General features: G+C 37.3%; 1 protein-coding gene and 1 long non-coding RNA gene across 3 annotated transcripts in view; one reads left to right on the top strand and one right to left on the bottom strand.

Moving 5' to 3' along the window:
- Window positions 1-25,527, top strand: part of LOC134665869 (uncharacterized) — a 451,632-nt gene that overhangs the window by 125,924 nt on the left and 300,181 nt on the right. Inside the window, exon 1 of one of the 2 annotated variants that reach the window (XR_010098427.1) lies at window positions 12,098-12,113. The exons of the other annotated variant lie outside the window; for it this stretch is intronic. This is a non-coding gene — a long non-coding RNA (uncharacterized LOC134665869). Of the gene's footprint in view, window positions 1-12,097; window positions 12,114-25,527 lie in introns of those variants that run through there. 2 annotated transcript variants of the gene reach the window in all.
- The window catches only part of LOC134665867 (uncharacterized), a 140,921-nt gene that overhangs the window by 102,312 nt on the left and 13,082 nt on the right, over window positions 1-25,527 (bottom strand). The window lies entirely within an intron of this gene.

Here is a 25,527-nt window from a genome sequence, read left to right on the forward strand (position 1 = left end):
CAGTCAGTCGTAAAAATAGTCCGTTCTCGTAGTGATGCATGTGAATGTGCATTTAATTGGTTTCAAATAAGGAAAAACGTTTAAAACTAAATCAAATGGAGCACGTGTAAGTTGGAATAAATTATAAGATAGAATATTTATTTGGTTCATGAGCACCTGAATTTTTAATGCCTAATAAGGTTTAAAAACTGACAGATTTTCCGTCCTTAATTTAATGTATATTTATTTAAAAATAGTTTGGTATTTATGAGGTTGTTGAAAACAGTAGCTTTAGCCTAAAAACGGTTTTATGGGTAATCCATATCAGATTATTTTAATACTTAATAATACCTTATGTACCTAAATTATTTGTAAGATCCCACATAGAAAATTGCCTAGCTTCAGCTATAACTAAGCTTGCAGACGAACCACAATGTCACAACAATTAACAAAGATTACAGAATGAGTAATCGGCGACTATGTTTACAGTTGACAAACTAGATGACTGAATGAACACACAATGATTACGTGTTCCTAGAAAATAACTAGGTCTCAGGACGAATTACTTAGCTCAAAAGACAACATATATATAATGTAGACTATGAGATCATTCTACAGTTCTGTTCTGCGTTTAATTGTTCATAATTTTAATTTTAATCACCTTAATCTACATTTTTATGACTTATATATTGTTATGACTGCCCACCATACTCAGAGAGAGGAATTTATGTGGGTCATCTCTACTAAACAATTTTGACTTAGACTTCACCATCATCCTGTATAAAACCAGAATACAGCTTTCGTGCTTATGAATTATGATGGTTATGTTAGAACCAGAATTACAAGTAATAAAATATTTTAATCACAATAAAACAACGGAAGCATCAGTAAAGCCGACCACTGACTAACAGTCCGCCGGACGATATCGGCCGGTCAGTTGTTCGGAGCTGTCATATTTTTGTTCTAACTGACAGGCCGATATCGTCCGGCGGCCTGTTAGTCAGTGGTCGGCTTAAGTACATAACTATTTACAAGTAATTGCACATATAGTAAAATAATTAATTAAAATAAACAATTATGTCGCAACATTATTAATTAAACAACACTATATCAGTTATATTACTATTTAGAATCCTTTGGACTAATACTGAAAACTATGGTACCGAGTCATAAGCGAACGATATATTTATGTATTTATTTCCCTACCTAGTTAGTTACAAAGCATTTACAAAATACCTACATATAACAAGAGTATCAAAGGGATCTTCAATAATATGTAAGTAATAAGCTCCATGTGTTGTTACATGATATATTTAAAGATAGTTAGGCACCTGTATTTTATCAATCAATTATTTTTCGAGCTTTTTTTAATCGCGAGGTTATATAAATGATTACGAGTATGAAATTGCAAAGGGATATTTAATAGTTCAAACACCTTTGTGACTAATAAGATATATCTGACTACTGACTCACTATAAATATTTTTTTACACAATCGTTTTCGTTGACACGTAACATTATAAAAAGTGTATTGTTATCTACCATCTGATTTACGCGAATGGATCTCAACTACACCCTTCCTGTGCGCACGAGTCGTTTAGGGGAAAAAAAGATTGCGGCATAGATTTCAAATGAATAGATATAACAAGTGTGTTTGGTAACCTATTTAAAAATATTATAAGTAAAACATATGTACAGATGTAGTGCATAATTATTTTCCATCGTATTTTCACGTAAACTTACGGACGTGTCTTGCTATTTCAGTCAGTATCGGTACTAAAAGTACTGACATTGACTGAACTAGCATGACAAATACGAACGTTTCCGAGGAAATACGATGGGAAACTATTGAGCACTACATCTGCATAATATTGTTTTTCGATAGTCTCATATATGAAAAATAATGTGATATAGCACTCATAAGTTGTGCATTTTAAGTTATTATTGTTATTTGAAATTGAAAATTGAAATTGATATTATTTATTTCAGGCATAGAACCCATAGTGTCAGTACAAAATATATAATTTAACTAATTTAATTTTTTTTATTTTATGAACGAAAAACTTTTCCTGTGAGTCAGACTCCAAACTAGGCTGAGCCTATCTTGGAAGTCTGCGCGAGCGATTTTCAGACTACAAAATTATTTTTACTCCCCTACGTTTACTGTCTCAATTAGTCGCTGGTCTTTCGTTGTGGATTTTTTTACGCACCTTCTGTTGTTTTGACAATCTTTTATCATGTTTAGGTCGTGATTTATCACAAAGGCAATAATTTAATACGAACGTGTAATATTGTGCTACAGTTGTGGGTGTTGAGCCTTTATTTACCTTTACAAATCATTCGCTACGTTCTCGTGTTATAAAAAACATAAAGATAGATATTCTATCGCAGCAGGTATTTGTCCAAGGATTTTTTGCTGGTAGTTTTAATTTGCCGTATAAATACGTATTGTTGAATATATAAAGGCTTAGAGTTTGTTCAGATTTGTTTTAGTTGGTACAATTTATTTCTGAAAGCTGAGTTCTCATACAAAAAGTTTTAAGGAAATTAGGTAACAACACTCCATTTTGAGTATCATTTAGAGATTTGAGATTTATGCTTAAAGATATTATTGTTTTACAAAAGGCTTAGTAGTGTAAGTAAGTAACACGTAAACAAAAATATAATTTGATATCTCTTTTGTATCTAAGTGCTGCTCAAATAAGAGAAAACATGAAGTTGATTCTGAAAAATACAAACGTCATGAAACAAAAGATAATTGGCAATCTGGCAAGAAAAAAACACATCCGGATTTATGGAAATTGAGGGAATGAAGCATGAAATAACTCTTTATTTGTAAACTGACTGTACCGTTTTATAAAAAAATGGACATTTTATGAAATTATAACCGTAACTGGTTTAAGGCCAAAGTCTCGTTAGTGACCCTAATGGGTGTATATAGGTGTATAAATATATTATCTATTCACTTGCATTTCTTGGAAAGGTTTTCGATATAATAAAAATACGATTAAGAATTATTCCACACAACACATTTGAGGCAGTGTGCTCTAGCTATTCGGATGCAAACGAAATATTAATTTCATTTTCTTCGAAACCTAACTTACTAGACTCTTACGTCATTCAGCTTTAGTACTTACAAACTTATATTTGCTGTTGAAACTGTCGCTACACTTAAATGTCCATATAAAAACTAGTGTGGATACCGGCTAATTCAACATTTGGTCACAGCATTTTAATGTTAACTGGCAATATATATTCTGGGCACGCCGCGGCAACATGTATTCAAGTCTTTTGTGATACAATTAGATACGATTAAACGTTTAAGAGATAGGTAGGTACACTATGTCAAGCGTGAGCTCACTTTAAACTCTTTGAATGATGGATACGGATTTGTAAAATGACGATCTTTTTTTAAATATGTGTATATCCGTATACACATATTGTTATGCTATTATAGCACTATAAAAGATTATGTACTATGTCGTTTGCGTAGTACAGTCGCCATCAGATATATAGGAGCGGCCAAGGTGTTCACAAATATCTGAATAAAGCCTCTAGACGGCAAAATCTGTAGACGTTAAAGTGCATGTTCAGATTAATTTGAGCACTTTAGCCGCTTCGATATATCTGATGGCAACTGAACCTATCTAAAAATGACAAAACTGAATTATTCATAAATTTATTTAATTACAAGGATTGATCTTTAAATTGTTTTTCTTCCTTTCTTCTTCCTTCTTTGGCGCCCCCCTTTGGACGGCGCCCGGGGGAGAATCTTTAAATTGGTACAATCCTAAATTCGTACCGTTTTTTTCTGTAAAAAATGCATATCGCAGACCTCTTTGATAAATTGATATGAGATTGCTTTGCGTTCATCTAGCTCGCGGTTCGCGGTTATTCATTGGTGCAAGTGCAATCAATCACATCAGCATCAGATCAGTATGCAAAAATCTGTTAGCCTCTCCGTGCTAGTAAAAAATAAGCTTATACATCCGATTGCCATAACGTAATGACGCTTGCTTTGAAAATAGGCCCCTCTTTTTTACATTCATATTGTTATTTTAAATCTGACCACTCTAGACAACAGTGTGTCCTGTTTTACAGTCACGGTTAAGCCTTAAATGACGTCACCCTTACTGGGTCATGGCTGGTACGTAGGTCTTACTGTTCTGTCCAACTGCAATATTAATGAATCTTGATATGTATAAGTAACACTGTATGCGCACATGCCTCTTACCATGTCTGTTCGCTCTAAAGAAATGGTCTACAACAAGATGGTGGTCAGACGAGCATAACTTTCCTGATTTCAGTGTTGACCTGCTTAAAAAACCAATGTACATAAATTCCACGTCGCGGAGATGAAAATACCTAGTACGAGTTTGTTTTGTTTGTTTGTTTTTTTACGAGTATGATGAAGTGAGAGATAAACTAACTCAAATGTTTCCCGGATTACACTACTACACAGGTGTGTTTCTGGAAACAACGCTTATACCGATAGCGCCGAGTTTCTGGCAACAAAAACACTTTACAGGGTTTATTTAGTCCGTAGGCGGTTGGAAGAAAATTCTACAGCACAGCCGAGTCAGGCATGCTTCCAAATATATACCGGGCCGGCAGTATCCAATGAGGATTACCTCCACCTCTGACAAAAAAACCCCTACGTTTAAGGGTCGGCGGTGTAAGGGTTTGTTGAGTAGTCAAATTAATCCTGGAGAACTGTGAAAGTGAGAAGAAAGGAGAGCAGAAAAAGGAGAAGAATTTGGCGTAGTCAAGCACTTGAGTAGCAGAGAGTAAATGCACAAAATGAACAAAAAAATAAGTATAGGCTCTAATTAGTATCCTTGTTTTAGGCCATAAATTAAAACGTTGCCCATAATGTTTTATCCTGGTCAAACCACGTCTAGTTAGGTTTTGGTAGACACCAAAGTGCATGTGAGTAGCGTTCACAATCACATGGCCGCGCATCACTATAATGATTTTATATGCCACAAGAAATAAGCATACGGTCCGCCAGAGATTAAGCGGTTACCGTAGCCTATGGACGACTGTGGAGAGGAGTGTGGTAGACACCAAAACCTAACTAGACGTGGTTTGACCAGGATAAAACATTTGGTTTTGGATATCTATGTCTATATTAGATTAGACACATTTTAATTCACAGCCAGACAGGCTTCTATTCCAAATAATTGTCTACTACAGAAAACTAGGAGCAATGCAATCTATAGGTATGTCAAATCTACTTATACATGGAAGTACGCCTAGAATAAACAAGATTCTTTAGAAAAAGTTAGAAGGTAAGTAAATATTTTCCCATTCCATACAAAGTGTGTCACGGCACGTGGCTCCGTGCACATGCAATTAGTCAGCTTGACAGGTTGACATCTTGACATATTGTCAAAGCGTCAGTGACAGGTGATGATGTGAAAATGACGTGTTTATGGGATAATTTGACGATAGAATAAGTTACGTTTTTGTAAGGAAGTATAAACTTGTAAAAATATTGTTTCAGGCCATCTACTAAAGACATTAAATTGTTTTGTTTCTTAATAACGTGGGTAATTAGTACCTAAATGATGTTATCTTTTTTTATAAGAGTTACAGAGTTACACTCGTGTTAAAATTATATTAGTTGATTAATTTATTGATAGGTACCTACTTATTTTGCGAGTCCATATCATTAATAAGTGCTTAGTAAATTCGAAGCCAACCCTTCCAGCGCCTTGAAAGCGATCATCTTAATCAAAACATATGCAAAATAATATCGACAGTGTAATAAAATACATAACAAACTACATACTTATACATAATGTCGTATAAATAAATAATAATGTTTGTGCTCTTTTATCTTAGGAAGATATTGCCGGAAGAGCAGGCGTGAAACACATAATTTTAAGGAGTCCGCAACTCGGCAGTTCTAATACTTAGGTACTTAATAATAGGTAGTTAACTACTGCAATGACAAAGTTTTATATGAGGTCAAATGATGTATAACCTATAACCTAACATAACTTGAGTAGTTTCACAAATATTAATAAAATATTAGTACCCATAAATCGAATTAAATTTATTGCCATTTCAAGAGAAGATGACATAATTTATGTTAAGAACACTACGACCTTTGGAAATGGAAAACGATGGCATACAAAAGAAGCACATAATATGCATGCAATCCATAACAGCGAATTTATAGCAGAAAATGTCATTTCATATTGAAAATACTTTGAAAAAGACCCAATTACCTACTTGACTTCAAGAAATTACATAACTAAAATTAAATGCATAAAACAATTACCGTACAAATAAAGACATCACGTCCAATATTATCGTTGACGATATATTAAACGATGACAGGCGTTGCGTCAAATTTGACAGTTGACATTATGTGTCAAAACATCACTAGGTCGCTACTTCACTACGACCTAATTCGGACAATCTTCATATTGCTGCTCTATAAATAGGAAAGGCAAACATGAATGCTTCATTTTGATGAACAAAATTATGTTGACAGAGTGTAATCAAGTGTAAAGTTAAGTTGGTTTTATAGCCTTCGCGAACACTGGACACGAGTATCCTTGATATGTGTGAATTTGTGTTTGTTTGTAGGCGGAGTAGGCATTAGAGACGTGTTTGGTGTGGGATTAGATAAATGTTTGATTGACATTTAATTCTCGAAACAAGTGACAGATATTTTGTACTACCATTAGCGAGTTGACACTATTAGTTAGATAAATATCTAATAATGATTGCTGCAAAGCCTGCAAAGGATTACCTACTTAGGTTACAATACAAAATGATTGTGTGTAACATATAGGATTTTGACTGTGAACTTCTATGGGTAAAATAATAATTTTAATAAATATAACATGAAAAAAAAATCATGTAACTATACATAGTCGTGTCACTTAAATAAAAACAAAATAAATCAATGTGTTTTTTAAAAATTCGAAAATTGTTATTTTAGTCTAGTGTATCAATAACTAATAATAGGTAAACTTAAACAACATGTTATGCCTACCTATATTATTATGCTTTGTCATATATTTTGTTAAAAGTGATGACCACTTGGTAGGATAATACGGTAGCCCTTATAGGATGACTCACGTTAGACCGGGCCGTGTCCGGGCCGGATTTTCCGGCGCTTTGTTTTCTATGGAAGCATCACGTGATTAGGATCACTGTCTCTGTCATAGAAAAGTAAGCTCCGGAAGCTCTGGCCCGGACACGGCCCGGTCTAACGTGAGTCATCCTTAAGTCAAGCGTAAATAAAATACAGTTATCCTGTAACTAAGTTTGACTGAACCAACAAAATACTATTTTCTTTTTTCCTAAGAAGTAAATTCCGAATTCTAAACGGTCCACAGAAAACCTAATGAATATTGAAAAGAAGCTTTGTCGACAGGCGAGTGGGCCCGTAGAAAGAGTTGTTTGACTTATAACAATGAGGAGTAGTGCATCTGTGTCAACAGTATGGTCACTTCTCCAAGATATACATAATTATATTCATTTTGGTGTTATTTTTGAGGTTTGAGCGATGTGTGTTGTAAGAGTATGCTGCACTTGCACTACACGGCATGAATGAAAATTCTAGGAAATCACATATTATTTCTGAATTAAATTCTTTCAATGACACTTCGCATCGTTTAGATGTTCGTGGACTTTTGATACTAGGCAATCTTGTACATTGTAAATATGTGGCTAAAAAAGAGGCGAACGTTGGCGGAATTAAAAAGAACATTTGTTAGAGTTTTAGGACAGATCGCTACTGGTTCTCTTGTGGACAATCACATCCCCAAGGCTAAACCTAAGTCACGCATAACTATTAGATGACATCACTGATCAAAACCAATTGCTCGTGTAAACGTCCCTCTAATATAAAATGAGATCAGTGGAATGGTCCAATGTATCAGGCGAAAGGATCATGTCATGTAAGCTGCGTTAGTATCAATAAGTAGCTACACAATTTCAAACTACTGCAATACATATTTTCAAACTACTGCAAATCCATAATTACTGTAATTAAGGTTAATAGCTTTGCCTATCAGAATTGTTTAGTGCCTAATTCATGATAATAAACTTTCTATCACTTATGTGTTATGTGATTCATCCACAGACGATTTCCTTCGCCTAATTAGGCTGGCTAATGAAACGGTCGTTAAAACGTATCAAGACTTGCATCGCATACTTTCGCGACATTTCGCGGGATGACATCACCGGCCTTGGGGATGCAATCGGCGTACGCGCCGCCCGCCATTTTAGCCGCAATTGTAAAAGCCAAGACCACCTGTGGTGCACTATAATGTTACCAATTTAATTTTGATCGCTTATTAATCTTACTATAGGTATAGGTATTCATAATATGAATATTATTTTGATGCATGAAGGTACTCGTATTGCCTCATAAAAAGTTTTTTTCGAGAGTGTGTGTTTTCACTATAACATCAAATAGGTAAGTACAGTCAGCAGCAGAAGTCGCTATACACTCCAGGTGCTCAAAGAGAGGTAAACGTTTAAACTGTCAAAAAGTTGTTGACTGTCATTGTAGTATTTACTTGTGAGCGCTCAACGTGTCACAAATATGTTAACAGTCGCTATTCATTAATTTCTACACTTACAACAAGTCATTGATACCTTAGCTGTCAAAAAACCAATGGTATCTAAGCGGCCAACGTGTCAAATATATCTGAACAATATGAAAAATAGACTTTAAAGCATACAAGTATGGTCGAATATTGAATGAAAGATAGCCATGCTAATTTCAGGTAAAGCGTTTTGACAATCATCGAAAGCAGTACAGTCTTGTCATCACATACATCTATCTCACGTTTTGCCCTTCAACCATTTGACAGGAGCCTCTCGGTCAACTTACTGCAAACTATTTCTTTTAACAGAATCGTCAAGACGAATGACACATAGCAAAATCTAACTGAAGCCGAATTTAGAGCCAATTGTCGAGGCACGTCGTGGTCTCAGTAACAGGCGTTTGCTTTTCAAAGTAGAGACCGCGGGTTCAAATCTCAGTCGTACGCACCTAGAGAATACAGCTTTTTATTTCTTTTGGGTTTAATTTTTCTTATTAATTTGTGTCTTCAGATTTTATGTTAATTTCGCATTAGTTGAAGATATGTCAGATGTAACGTAATATGTACGACTTTCTATCAGGACTTTGTAGGTTTGAACCCGCAGTAAGCGTTACTTAGATTACTCCTGTGCGGAATGCCATTTGATATTTACCTACTGCTAGGTTGGATACAATTATTTTCTCCTTCGTTCTTTGATCGATTCGGGGCATCGTATTTTAGTAGGTACTACACAGGTTGGCCCATTTAGATCGGTCAGTATGGGAAAATCTAAAACTATAAGACATACACCGATCTCTTCTTAGGAACCATGTCATCGATTTTAGTAACAAGAAAAACTGCATTCATACATTTAAAAAAAATGTATGTAAAATGTATTGAAAATAAAAACCGGGCAAGTGCGAGTCGGACTCGCGCACGAAGGGTTCCGTACCATAATGCAAAAAAAGGCAAAAAAAAAAACGGTCACCCATCCAAGTACTGACCCCGCCCGACGTTGCTTAACTTCGGTCAAAAATCACGTTCGTTGTATGGGAGCCCCAGTTAAATCTTTATTTTATTCTGTTTTTAGTATTTGTTGCTATAGCGGCAACAGAAATACATCATCTCTGAAAATTTCAACTATCTAGCTATCACGGTTCGTGAGATACAGCCTGGTGACAGACGGACGGACGGTCGGATGGATGGACGGACGGACGGATAGCAGAGTCTTAGTAATAGGGTCCCGTTTTACCCTTTGGGTACGGAACCCTAAAAACCCTAAAAATCTTCGAAAACTTACTAAATAAAATTAAAGGACATGAAAACAATGCATTTTATTAATTTTAGACATCATGTTTCATAGTAACATTTATTGCTTAAGACCTACACAATCGATATCTAAATAGAAATAGTCTTAGTTTTATTTTTCAAAACGTTCGGGGTTTGATTCCCGAGCTGAGTACACTTTTTTTTTAATGTATGAATGCAGTGTTTCGTGTTACTTAAATCGATGACATGATTCCTAAGAAAAGATCGGTGTATATCTTATAGTATCAGATTTTCCCATACTGGCCGATCTAAATGGGCCAACCTGTGGCCACCCTGTATAGTATGTTTTAGTACAATAAGCGGGCTAAATAAATATATTAACATAGGTATATAATTAATAATCAAACGAACTTACCTGTGAAGTTTGATTACAATTATACGAGTATCCAAATCCAAGACAACAAATATAATTTACAAGCAGCAGTACATGGAATCATGCCGTCCTTGTCACACATTTTAGAGATATAATATTTAAAAAACAAGTTCGCGCTGTTCCTCTCCCTCACTACGTCATCATCCCCCGCCATCCCACTCTAACCCCGCTCCTCGGATACCCGTCATTATTTCAGAGTGGATCTTTTTTGTGTTATGAACAGAGACTATTTTATTTTAATTTTCGGGGTTGGGGGGCGGGACTTTGTTGTCTTGGATTTGGATACTCGTATAATTGTAATCAAACTTCACAGGTAAGTTCGTTTGATTATTAATTATACTTCCTATCCAAATCCAAGACAACAAATATAATTTACAAGCAGATGTTCAGAGCCTTGTATCTAAATACAGCTGCGAAAATAAAATGAAATATCGAAATCAAATCAGTAAGTTACGTATACCGTTACTGATATTACTGATTACAGCTCACAATTTAGTAGGATATATCTACCTGCAAATGTAATTTTATATAAGTATAGCATTGTCTATTATAATGATAAGCGTCATTAATTAACGGGTAAAATTAGGTACCTTTTATATTTCTTTTTGGTGAAAGTAGAAAATAATAAAGTACTAAACTTTCTTTGAAGTTATTGTAATACCTATTGATAGACTTTAAAAAACAACTTCATAAAATTATGATTATAACTGTTTATGTAATTTTGCCTTTGCTTATGTAGATCGTTGAAAGGTGTGTCCAATCTTTAGCTCTGAACCAATTTTTTTTAGCACTTTATTCCCATTACATTATTGGAATTTCAATTTAAATTTTACTAAGATATATATACATTGTTTTAATTTTCAAGATTATAATTACTACAACGGTTTAGGTTGTTTTCTGTCAGACACTTATACATAATATAAATAAGCCATTTTGTATCATTTAGATTTTACCAACCACTCACTGGATGTAATTATTTTATGCGTTATGATTAATCTATGAATGCATGTCTTTTTGAGTATTGACAAGTAGAATAAAATATAACTTTATGACACTTTGCAATGAATATCCAATACAAAAATAAATACCCTCTTCTATACACAGCCTTTAAATGTGGGTAAAGAAGATTTTTCTTCATTGCGAGGTTGTCATAGAAATCAAGTTTCTATACTTTTAGACTAAGTCCGGACAATTACTAGTAGATAAGCCTGTAGGTGCTGTTTTGAAACTTAAAATTTTTCAATTTTTCATTTATAATTCAGCTTCAAATTATAGATTTATATAGTTAGTCAAACCAATTTGTCAGTCAGTAACAGGAAAACTATACTCATCCTCTTCTTTTGGGTGCTAGTACTAGTGTAAGACAAAGATAGTATGATTTTCTCTTTCTTTGATTGAAATGAGACAGTCACATTCTCAAACGATATGTAAATAGCTAAATAATGTATATAATAGACTACCTTTATTAATAAATAACTCGTCTTTCTTTACGTATATGACCGATGACGACTACACGTGATACAAGTGGCAAGCAAACTTTGGGCGCTTGTAGTGTAGGTATATAGTTAGGACTTAAGGTATGATATATTTGTGGACGATATTTAAGGCATTTACTTGAAATTTATCATTCAAGGAGTAACTTACAGTAACCTTTTTTAAAAGTAACAATTATACTGTGCAGCGTGCACAGTATTCTTGTGATACACAACCAACAAACATTGTTTAAGCTTTCTCGTGTTACGTAGCTTTCAATAGAGTATTATATGTATACTGTAAGTATTTAAAATAAATTATTTTACACCATGCATGAAATACACAGATAGGAGTTATTTTTAGAAACACAAGTTCTATTTAATAAATTGGATAGAAATATAAAAAGTAGGTGAGTTGACCGTGACGTCACGATCTAATGTTTCATATAAATTCCATATTAGCAAATCGTTTTGACAGTTCTAAAAAGGTAACTGATTTGTAGTAGTAGTAGTAGTAGGAAAAATACCCTATTATAACTGTACAGCAAGACAATATGACAACCTAGTGCATTTAAATTAATGACAATATTTAATTTTATTATTGTTTAAGGATGATCAATCCTTTATTGCGATTGTCAATCTAGCTATTTAGCGATGGCGACTCATGTAACATCATTTAACTCTGGTTGCATGGTTGTACAATTGTGCGTATTGGTTTTCAACTGAGGATTCCAGCGTTGATTTCGCGTCGTGGGATATATGCATCAACCACGGCGCAGCCCCTGTTAGTTGCGGCGACGGTCCCCTGAAGTTTAGAGCTGAGATAACCAAATCGTAATAAGCAAATCGTACTGGATTTGTTACGAGTGGGTAAATCGGGCTCGTTGAGATGGTATATATTTGACTGCAGGTCAAAGATGCTGTTTGAAGCTATTTGGAACACAACGTCGTGATGTGTATAATAATTTGAATGTAAAATGGGTTAAAGGGTTATATCTCTTTCCATATATTGTTCACTCGTCATACAGCACTGTTTGTGTACTTTTTTTTTTTATATACAGGGTGATCAATCTAAATGGGTCAGTATGGAGAAGTCAGAAACTATAAGAGATAGCGAAATCTGTTCTTAGGAACCATGGCTCCGATTTTAGATTTAATAATAATGGCATTCAATTTTTTTTTTAATCTATCATACATAACCGGGATTTGAACATGGTCAATATTCTTGTTGTTTGTTTGTATGGAAACTTTTAAACGATGCGTGATAGGTGGGGGGTGCTCGACCAAATATCATAGAGGGCCCCGAGACTAAACAAAGTACATTAAAAAAAATCAAAATGGCCGACTTTTTTTTTAATTTTTTCAAGTTGGTCCGAGCGCGCTGAGAATTGGCATGCGGCCAGCCTGAAGGCCCAAGATTACAATGTCAAAAAAATATTTTTGGAAAATTCCAAAATGGCGGCGGACACGGGCAAAGACAAATTTCTAAGTAGGTTAAGCGAGCCTGAAGGGCGAGCTTCAGGCTGGGAGGCCGAAGGCCGACCCCGGTGGAGGGCCGAAGGCTCGAAGCCCCCACCCCGACGCCCAAAAAGCGACTCCCAATAGGAAAAGTGTTGGGTCGTGTTTAAGCTCCAACTTCCCCCTCTCGTGTGACGCTTCGGGCCTTCGGCCCTACGCAGAGCTCGGCCTTCGGCCTTCGCAAGCCTCGACGCTTCGCCGTGGGGCATTCGGCCCGCCGGCTTCGGTCATCAAGACAGTTAACTTGGTAGAACGCTTGGAAGCACCGAATTCACGCAGTTCGGCCTTCGGCCTCGCGTTTTGGGAGTCGGGGTGGAGGCTCAGGGCATTCGGCCTTCCACCGGGGTCGGCCTTCGGCCTCCCAGCATGAAGCTCGCCCTTCGGGCTCGTTTAACCTACTTGAAAATTTTACGTGTCCGCCGCCATTTTGAATTTTTCCAAAAATATTTTTTTGACATTGTAATCTTGGGCCCCCAGGCTCGCCACATGCCGAATCTCAGCGCGCTCGGACCAACTTGAAAAAATTAAAAAAAAAGTCGGCCATTTTGATTTTTTTTAATGTACTTTGTTTTGTCTCGGGGCCCTCTATGATATTTGGTCGAGCACCCCCCACCTATCACGCATCGTTTAAAAGTTGCCATACAAACAAACAACAAGAATATTGACCATGTTCGAATCCCGGTTATGTATGATAGATTTAAAAAAAAAATTGAATGCCATTATTATTAAATCTAAAATCGAAGCCATGGTTCCTAAGAACAGATTTTGCTATCTCTTATAGTTTCTGACTTCTCCATACTGACCCATTTAGATTGATCACCCTGTATATAGGATTTTAGGCTGCATTAACACCAATTAAATTGCTTCAACGTAACTAAAGTCTCCTCTGTATTTCACATACGTAAGCCAGTATACGTAGCCACATCATCACTATTAAAGTGGAGTCAACTTAAAGGTCTGGATACAGACTATGACAAGTACATTACATTGGCATCAACACTGTTACAGTGGAGCAACGTTATATATCTTTGACTCATTTTATAACGATCAAAGCGTCTGCAGAACAAACATACCGAAGAGCGTAAAGACCGAAGAACGAAGTGATCGAAGGGCGAAGCGACTGAAGAGCGTATCATCCGAAGAGCGAAGCGACTGAAGAGCGTATCATCCGAAGAGCGAAGCGACTGAAGAGCGAAGCGACTGAAGAGCGAAGCGACTGAAGAGCGAAGCGACTGAAGAGCATATCATCCGAAGGGCGAAGCGACCGAAGAGCGTAGCATCCGAAGAGCGAAGCGACCGATGAACCAAATGACCGAAGCAATCGAAGAGCGAGTCAGCCATTATTATGTAGTTTTTGATATTACGCAATAATCATCATAAATCTTCAACACAGTAAAAGTGGAGTAAGGATAGCCTCGTCACTATTAATTCGGGGCGAATTTAACCTCGACGCTGTGAAAGCGGAGCTCTCTACACAATGGCTGTGGCGTAAAAATAGCCTCATCACTATTAAAGTGGGGCAAAATTACCCTCAACGCTGTTAAAGCGGAGTTCTCAACACAATTAATGTGGAGTAAAGATAGCCTCGTCACTATTAAAGTGGGGCAAATTTAGCCTCAACGCTGTTAAAGCGGAGCTCTCGACACAATAATGTGGAGTAAAGATGGCCTCTTCACTATTAAAGTGGGGCAAATTTACCTTCAACGCTGTTAAAGCGGAGTTCTCGACACAATTAATGTGGAGTAAAGATAGCCTCTTCACTATTAAAGTGGGGCAAATATAACCTCAACGCTGTAAAGGCGGAGCTCTCGACGCAATGAATGTGGAAAATTCTGCCTCGACTTCTCGTTTGTAACTAAATATTTATTCGATATGAATTGTAATTTATACGTGTTAATTAATGTGAAATATCACAAACTCTCCTTTGTCACTGATTTTTTTTTTTTTGATAACACGGTTTATACCGAGTACTTACCTACCTGTTTGATGATCATCTTGTTGCATAGTATACCTAAGCTTCTAAGTACTCACTCTACTTAAACTACCAAATTCGGAATCCCAATTGTCATTTGGAGGTTTAACTTATATTTCCGATACGATTTACGCATGGGTTTACGATCCTCGACGCTATTGTACTAGCGGAGTATTATTATTGGACGTAGTCCATAATATTACACAAATCAAGTACATATACTTTGTCCATGATTTATTTCATTCTAAAATAACATTGAGTTGATAATGTGTGAGTTTATTAAAAGAATCGATGTTAGCACATTCATGAGGTTTACACGTACAAAACTATTCTCGATAAACTCTTCACACTTGGTACGCCTCCGTTATAGAGTACTATTGTAGAAAGTAACTCGCTATGTGATGTTTAATATATAGCATTGGTACTTAGTGTCAATCAGTAATGTCTTATTTATCACAAAACAGGAGATCTGATGAGCAAAAGGAGGCGACCAGACCGACTGGACCCAAGACTCGACGATACCACGATGTGCGATTAAAGCCAGTACCTAATCCGTTTTAACCCTTAAAGTGACATTCCATTTCCAACTGCAGCTGCAATACTGTTCATTTTCTATGGAAATTGACAATGATAGCGACGCGTTTCCATAGTAAAATGAACAGTATTGCAGCTGCAGTTGGAAATGGAATGTCACTCTTACGGTCATGGACATATATATTACTTCGTAAGGACGCGGCTAACGAGCACTAAAAAGGGGGCCGCTACATGGGTGTGATATTTGCATTTATCACACCCCGGCGCTCAGTCGTGTGGCGAATTGCGCAGTAGAAAGTTGTCACGCAGCATAACACAAAAATGCCTTATTGCGTTGTAAAAGGGTGCAAAAACCATTATAGGAAGTATAAGAAAAAAAATGGGATCTCATATCATCGGTAAGTAATTTCCAATTAGGTTTATTTATTGCTTAAAACCAATTTTAAACGATAATTTTATTTCATTCTCACGAGCAACTAATGTTCGCTCGTACGTCATAGCGCTAATGCATTAACCTTGTAAGGACGTCATTTCTCTTTGGAAGTTATTATGAAGTAGAAATGCATACTGCGTGATTTGTATAGGTAAATTTACTTAAATATGATTAGTTGATTACCTACCGGATATAATTACCGAAATTAAAGTACCTATTGTCTGTCTTACAGAGTTTGTTCCCGTTTCTTTTACATAATTATTAAAAACATTCGAAATAACAAGATCAAGTATTTGTTATTGTTTTATTCGTTGACTTAGGTACCTAGTATATTAATTCTTGTCAGGTTAAAGTTTTTAATTAACTGTAGGTAAAACTCAAAAAAAATTAACAGGTGAGCGCTAGAAACAAAGCGCGCATTTTCAAACACCGATTAATTCACATCGCTGTATTTAATACTTTCCATTACCTACTTATATTTTTGCATCATATTTGTGGACAGGTGGCACGCTCTCGTTTCGGAGGCCAAGATTCTCTTTGGATCACTGAGCCAAAATAGTTAGTTTGTATTGCTGTTTCCTTCTTTTTTACTCTACCTGTTTTGCAAGCAAGAAACTAACAGAAATAGTTGTTCGCCGCATTTTACTCGCGAAAGCTCGGGAGGTACTTATCGAACTGTACTGCTGTAGCTAGTAGCTCGGCCAACTTGTCGACCTTGACAGAGCCGGCTTACACAGGGCGGCACACCGCACTGCGCGAATGTTTAAAATATTGCATTGCCACCTGAGACGATAATGACATCACGAAATAACGTAGAAGAACGGAAACTTATAAGGATAAGTTCGCCCATTTTAATACAATAAATATGTTAACTAAAGCATTTATTACGAGAATCATAAGTAATACATAGGCAAAGGGTTAGGTTAAGACATATGTAGGTAGGGTAGAAAAGGGGTTTCAGTCGATGTGTGGAAGGGCGGCACCGTCGTCGAACCCAAGCCACCAGGCGGGGGACTTAAACCGGTGGCGTGTGCCTCGGATGCACATGGTGGTGGCACGTATAACGGCGTTACTGATCCTGCATCTCAGCCAGCCCAGTACAGTACTTAGAGATCGGTTCCAACGTTGAGATATGGTTTCTGCCATATGTTTTATAACGGAGGACATTTGGGGTGCATAGACGCTGTCAACAGATGTTACAAGTGGTGTGAAAGTTGCATGTCGCATTTCACAGGCCGTGGAATATTTTCTCTGTTTTTCGTCTTCAGCTGATTTTAGTACAGATGTCACGGGTCTTGAGAGGTAAGAAGGAGCGTCAGTGTCGACGACACGGATATCAAACAACGCCAACAAATACAACAAATAATTTTGATTAACCATAAACTTAATCGACGCTCTTCTGATATAAACCGCGAATAAACTTAACAAGCCTTGTACGCCCGTACAAAGTTATCGCGAGAGTCGAGCTCACGTAGTTGTACGCAGTGTGTAACAGATGGCGCTTTTTTGCTGACATGAAGATCGCAACGGGCAATTCATATGCATGCGCTCATCCATAGTTTATATCTATGCTTACGGTACATTCACTATGTCGGTATCGGAGCACGCATAGCGTATACATCGGTTACTGGCATTAAACACTTTGAACAGTAGGTCAAACTATTCTTTAACTATCTTGTAGATTGTGTATTTAATGAAATTTTTCATGTACCTAAATATAAAGGTACCTGTATACCTACAGGTATGAGGATACCTCCCCATAAGATGCTAATTAAACTTATTGGTTACAGAATATGTCTATTTGCACAAAGACACATTTGCTACCGTGCATAGGCACTTAAATATTACCAATCGGCAAGGATTAATATATCCTATCTTTATTATTACACGGTAGGGTAGGTCGGACATGGTAAGAACCGTTTTTGTGAAACGATTACCTAGTACATATAAATACCTATATAAATTTTATTCAATTCGGATATAATTTGTATACAGTATATAAAATCTGTAGGCGAAAGCATGTCAATATATAATATAATAATATGGTGTTCGCATTCGTAAACAATTTACTGAGCGAACATTGCATACCTAGTATGAATGTAACCTATTTTATTCAAAACATGAAATGTAAGTAAACATATTACTGTAATCTATAATTTTTGTGATTTATCTATTTATAGCTCCGTACTTATTTCATTCGTAAGTATTTTATTCTAAAAAGAGGGTAGTTGTAACAAGTGATTTCGTACGAAAGCAAAGTTACTTAGTTGATTTATTAGGTAATGAGTTTATAACGCTAAATGAAATTACGATTTCGAATTAAAGTTTACCAGCAATGTAAAGGATTGCAAACGAGACTAGACTTGCCGTGCCGAAAAACCATTAATTTTTCGCTCGGTCACGGCGGCCGGCGGCGGTACAAGTAATGTTTTGATTCTATAATTATCATTCAGCGCTCAATAGACATATTAAAATTACTCACCCTAATTTCATCAATCGACACACACACAGAGATATTTAGAGGAACACTATTTTGGCGAAAATACGTGTGACTCGGACTAACACAAAAACATGTAATGACGGGTATCCGAGGAGCGGGGTTAGAGTGGGATGGCGGGGGATGATGACGTAGTGAGGGAGAGGAACAGCGCGAACTTGTTTTTTAAATATTATATCTCTAAAATGTGTGACAAGGACGGCATGATTCCATGTACTGCTGCTTGTAAATTATATTTGTTGTCTTGGATTTGGATAGGAAGTATAATATGCTCTACGGTTTGGAAGAACAGCCGCATATGACAGTTAAAATAAAAAAACCGATCGTTCTCGTAGAACCTACTTATTTATTGTCTAAAGTCGACCACTGACTAACAGGCCGCCGGACGATATCGGCCTGTCAGTTAGAACAAAAATTTGACAGTTCCGAACAACTGACCGGCCGATATCGTCCGGCGGCCTGATAGTCAGTGCTCGGCTTAAGTTTGACACTTAACGATAAAATACTTCTTTAAGAAAGGAGGTGTCAATTCGTAGTGCTACAGTATTTATTTAAAAGTTAAACAGATAAAATGTTGATGCTTAGTTACCATTGAAATAACAACTGCTTAGCAACGTGGCACCCTGGCTGCTGACGTACGTGATTGGCAGTGCGTGTAGGTATTAATGACAGCAGCTTGAATTTGAGTGCTTAGTTACCACTGACGTTTTAACCGTTATTGTCATTGTGATTAAATAAGGGTGTATGTGTTAAAGAAAAACTCAGAAGTTAAGGTATATGTGACGAACTGAAAGCCTACGTGAAAACGACAACTTAGATGTCCTTATTTTTGTGACGATTGAAGTGTATATGTTTTCTTGGACACCTTGCCCGCTCAGGTATATCTGCTGCTGACTGTACCACTTAAATTCATGATCTTACCTATGAAGCTTTTATAAAATTTTCCCAGTAGATATGTTTTTTTTAATGATTTAGGCACCTGAATTTCACTTTATTTGTCAGATCCACTAAAATTCTCTTTCTGACATATGCTTCTGCAATTCGCACCATCTTCGACAATCGAAATTATAAAAATATTTAAGCTGATGTCATTTCATCAGCTTCTATTACTCAGCCTTTTCTTTCGTAATAATTCAAATTAAACGTCAGTGTATGCGCACCTTAGGAAAAGGCATTACCGGAGACAGTAAAGATAGTAAAGCTATTTTACTGCACTTTCTCTGCTTTCAGAAAACGAAAACTCAATTGCGAATGGCTTCCATACAAACCTATGCAAGAATTTACAGAGCACAACTGCAAGCGGAGGAAGACAACATTTTTATATTGCGACAAACTTTTACTGCCGAGTAAAACAGTATATACCGATACAGTAACTACATATGTAAAATTTTGCCTTTGTTCAAAATTAAACGTTAGCCATGATAGGCAATATTGAAGAAATGAAGGTATTTTTATTCTTTATATAACTTAATTTGTACTTCTTGGAAAGTAAAATACGTAAGTAACTAAAATTTTACGTGTCCTTGAAGATTTCGCCACTTTAGGCAATCACCATGATCCATCATTAAAAAGGTCGACTCGCGCCCTTTTTCATGGGATGTGAAACTACAAAACAAAGCACCATTCCGGACATAGCAACAAAATATCAATGTATTGACAAACGTGTTTCCATTATAAGTTGTTGCATCCAGACGGGCCGCTAGACTGATACTCGGTGTGATCGACGTCTGTTTACATAAGTGTAATGGAGCCATTAGCTGAAGCTATAAAAAGAATCGGTCGGCACATCTAAATATTAATATTGTAATTAGTTTAACTTATAATGCCTATCGCTTTATTGCCCTTTCGAAGACAGTTATTAATAGTAGGTTTTATTGAATAATTAATAACGAATATTTACTAAAATTAATTTTTTTAAATTTATTTGTTAAATTTGGTTAGGTACCTAAGCTAACGCAGACGATAATCCAAAGATTACATCGCTGTTTACCTAAATGCGATATTATATTCATCGTGTGAACAGAATTAATTCTGGTATTTAGATTAAGAAAAAAATAATTTGAGCTTATTGCAAATTTTATGGTGAAGTAAGGTTAAATAAGTATTTGCGTCAAATTGATATAATCTTCTACATAGGTTGTGTTAATATAATCATGGGATTATAAAGAAATATTTTATAAAATTTTCCATATTTCTCAATTCCGCCGAGATCAAAGAGCGCCGCATCAATAAAGATTGAGTTATTATGGTTAAAGTGGCCTCGATTTGTAATTATAAGTTCACCGTTTATTTTTATCATTAGTTACTAATTGACTATGTCTGGTATTTGAAAGACGAATAAAATATTTAAATACTTTTATTATATATTTTATTTTTTTATTTTATTTATTTGAAAAGCAAACAGAAATAGGTGAGCAGGAGATAAGTTTACAGAGACACACTAAGGACATTCACTTATTTCCTTAACAGCTCTCACTAAAACATGTATAACAGAAATATACTACACTTAACTACTCTTAAGGTACTAAATACAATTATTAATTTAACTACATAGATGCTAAGCTTATCAAACAGAATGATGATAACATTGATAACTAAGAGAGAAAGAGACACAGTAAAAACAGTAAAAATATAGGTACAATTGGCAGGACATTGAGGTGTTTATCACAAAGACAAGATTAATACAGGCACGATAATTTTCAAAATCCCGTGTCGCTGCCATATTTTCATTAGATTAGCGTCAAAGTGTCAGCGGCATCCGTTTCCTGCTGTGAGCGGGAGGTGTTTAAATACCTGGGCGATAATGCGCGCAGCGCGTCATTCTAATAGCTTCCCTAGCTACTTGCTCAAAGAACCAGTATTTTGTGGTATCAACCAAGTCTAAGGACTAACAGAGAACTAGAACACTTCGCATAAGGAGGTACAATACGATTAGGTAGATACAAAACGACACAGAACTTTCGGTGTAACCTGCCTAACATGATGATGGGGCTGATGTTGGCTCCTCTACACGATGGGCTAACGCCGGCCACTCCAAGGGACGCATTTGTGTGTTAGAGGGAGCAAGTTATATACGTCCCTTGGAGTGTCCGGCATTGGCCCATCGTGTAGAGGAGACATAAAGTGCACGCTCCTATAATATTCAATTGCTGTAAATCCCGCGACAGACAGTGGTTCCCCCGTGATCTCAACTCCCTCGCGTCGCGTTCGCGCAATGATATTAAGCGCCCTCCACACTCATGCGCGATTCGCGGCGCGAAGCCGCGAACGCAAGTGTGGCGTCGATTTCGCAGATTGTTCACGCCTTCGCGCCTTGTTCTCCGTTTTTTGTCGGTATTTTGGCCCGCGTCAAAAGGAGACGCGAAGCGCGAACATGCAAGACTCCACATTACACAATAATTTGGCTCCTCTGTAGCAAGATAAATATTAATTATATTATGATTATATTATATTAAGCAGCTATATTTTACGGTTTTACAATAAAACAAAATGGAAAAACAGCTAAATCACGTACGATGCCATGGATAACTAACAGTTAAACTCGATCAGCTGATGCTTTTCCGCCATACTGCCACAAACCACACTGCGAAATCGCCGTGAAGTGTGCGAGTGTGGAGTCATATATCAACTTCGCGATATGTTCGCTCCGCGACGTCGCGCCGCGATTCACGCACATAGTCTGGAGGGGGCTTTAGAGAATACACGGCCACGGCCAGATGACCGGTTGACGTTCGGTCTCCTGAGACTATTAAGAATCTCGCTAGACTATTAAAATTTCTCTACAGACTGTAATAATTAATATTGTGTACTTTCATGATAGCAATCGGTAAACCTTTAGTTTTCATATAATTAGGTGAAATGTATGTAACTAGTTAGGTTTCGTGGGGCCTATTCAACCAGTTTTAAGTGTTTTAACACGCAATACTGTAGACTGTAATAATTAATATTGTGTACTTTCATGATAGCAATCGGTAAACCTTTAGTTTTCATATAATTAGGTGAAATGTATGTAACTAGTTAGGTTTCGTGGGGCCTATTCAACCAGTTTTAAGTGTTTTAACACGCAAAACTGTAGACTGTAATAATTAATATTGTGTACTTTCATGATAGCAATCGGTAAACCTTTAGTTTTCATATAATTAGGTGAAATGTATGAAACTAGTTAGGTTTCGTGGGGCCTATTCAACCAGTTTTTCAGTTTTAAGTGTTTTAACACGCAAAAAATAAAAAGCGGGCATGATTTACATGTTTTATCATGCAAAACATATTAGAAGACCTGCGATGTTGTAAAAATCATAAGCCACATTCAGCACAAACCTTTAATTGTACTCTTTATAACTTTAAACACGATCAAAATAACTCGTAAATCTTTAAACCTCTAACCGGGAAAGATAAATCACTTTACGATTAAACATGAATGTTGCACAGAAAGCTACGTAATAGATTCGCCATCTGTTCGTGACAAATTGTGACCATCAGTACCGCATCTGTCACAATTGGCACGAATTGTGCCAAAAGCACAATGCGCTCAAATGAATGGCGCGTGCTTTCTTGTCGCATCTGTATTTGATGTTGCAGTACAATTAGGGTCAAAAGCAGAGGGCCTACCGCGAACTACGTTCGACGTGTTGCGTCCCTGTCACACGTACGTACGAATTTATAAGTGCGGCAGAGAGGCAACACGTCGAACGTGGTTCGCGGTAGGCCCTCAGATATACTTAAAAAATGAATTTGTTAGTAGAATACATTTTTTTTAACTCAGTCTGATTTTAATCTGCAGCTACAGAGGTTAAGATTAAAATCAGGCCGTCTATTCGCTAAAGAGATTTCCGGGACATTTTTGCATTAAGTATAGGTACTTTTTTATTGTGCTATGTTTATATTTTCATCAAGTTTAAATGAAATTAGCATTTATTTAATATAAACAAAATAAAAACAATTATAAACTAAAATTAAAACTACATAAAGCTACAATTAAAATAACTACTAAACTAAAATAACCTATAAATAAAAAACTGGCTCCAGTTCAGTGCCTTGGGGCAGGGTGCCAAGAAGGCTGGCGGCATTGCCGCGCTGGACGGCAATACCAATGCGTTGCGCAAGGTATGAGCCAGCCCTTTTGTCACCCGTCGCCTCCACGAGGCGCTTCGCCAGCTCGGCGAATATGCCGTGGGCGCCAGAGCCCCAGGGCCCTAGGGTTTCCACCCCAAACGGCTCAAACATGCAGCCAGAATCAATGGCTGCATATTTGCGCCGCTTGAGGTGTTCAGCCGCGTTGGCGGCCGCACCGGCTCTGTTAGATGTTCCTGGAAGATGGGACTGCGCAAGGGTGTCCACGCATGTGGCATCCCAAACCAAAGGCTGTTCCATCTTCCAGGGAACGAGGGTCATGCCGTCCGGTCTTTTCCCGTCATCGCGGGCCAAACCAGACGGTTCCAGAACCGCCGGCACCCCAGCCGTGACAAGAGCTCGGCGGAGGATGTCGTTTAGGCTCGCGTGTCGTGAAAGACGGCCGACACTTCTCGCACAAGATAGACCGTGGACACCAAAACGCGTCACGTTTGCACCGCACTGGCACAGATGAGGAGCTACACAAGCCACCCCCAAGCGCAAACACAAAGAAGTCCTGAAGGTGTTCGTAGAGAGAAGTGTGCCCAGGTTCTTTGATGGCAGGGCCTGCAACCATGAGCCTGATTCCCATTTCGTCGCAGCAAGGAGACGAGCGCGCTCTGTGGTGCTGGTTGACGTTTCGTACAGATTATCCCGTACCAGCAGACAGAGCGGCTCGTCCCATTGGTGTTGCGAATGGCGGGTGATGGGCAAGTCCGCGTTAGGGCAGGCCGTTTTCCAGTTGTCGATAGCCTCCGGCAGGAAAGGGACGTCCAAATTTATAAGGGGGTCAGTTTTTAGGATTTTTCGGAACAGTTTTTCAATGTTATGCGCTGATGAAAGAAAAGCAGGAAGAGCGACAGCAGAAGTTTGTCGTATCCCAACACCACCGTGCCTAATGGGCAGGGAGGCTTGGGACCACTGAGAGTTGTCAAAGGTAATGTTAAAAATGGACGATACTGTAAGTTTTATTTCTTGGTCTAATATTTCCAAAAGGTTGGGATATTTCCAAAAATGACTACAACGCAGGACATAAGTAAATTTGGGGACAAACAAACAAAATTTAATTATGGTGTAGGCCATGTGAGGGTTAATTGTGAGCAAACGGTCCGAATAGTTTTTAAAATTTTGAAGCTGATTATTAATGTAATTCGGGAAGGCTTCGTCCAGGATCGGTGAACCTAGGAGGTAAAGTGAACTTTCATCCAAAACTTTGATGCCAGGAGCTAAGGCCGTGGTTTTTCTGGCCCGTCACACGCGACCGGCGGCGTCTGGACGTGCGTCGCACGCTGTGCCACACGCCGTCGGTCGCGGGTGCGTGGGTTTTCTGGCCCGCGGCCACCCGTCGTCGGGGAAGGAGCTCAGTCGCATTGTGCCCGCTTTGAGAATTGGTGTGCTGTGCTTTAAATGAAATGAATAGAAAAATACTAACATTTTTATTGTTAGAAGAAGAAGAAGACGATGAAATATTAATATTATCAAAAAATAAAAGAGAGCCAACCGATATATTTAAAAATCGGGAAAATGAAGGTGCATTTTTTAACCTGGTTCTCAAACACTTGATGTGCAATTAAGAAAAATTTACATCTTATTTTCGACTAACTCGAGAACAGTTTGCAAAAGTATTGAATCTGATTGAAAGTGATATTATAGATTTATTAATAATTCATCGTTGTCTTTATTGAAATGAGACATTTTCAATATCAAGACGCCACCCGCCGTCCGTCGCTATTCTACAAAAATGATAGCGACCGACG

The sequence above is a fragment of the Cydia fagiglandana genome, chromosome 7, assembly GCF_963556715.1.
Source record: "Cydia fagiglandana chromosome 7, ilCydFagi1.1, whole genome shotgun sequence".
Lineage (NCBI taxonomy): Eukaryota > Metazoa > Arthropoda > Insecta > Lepidoptera > Tortricidae > Cydia > Cydia fagiglandana.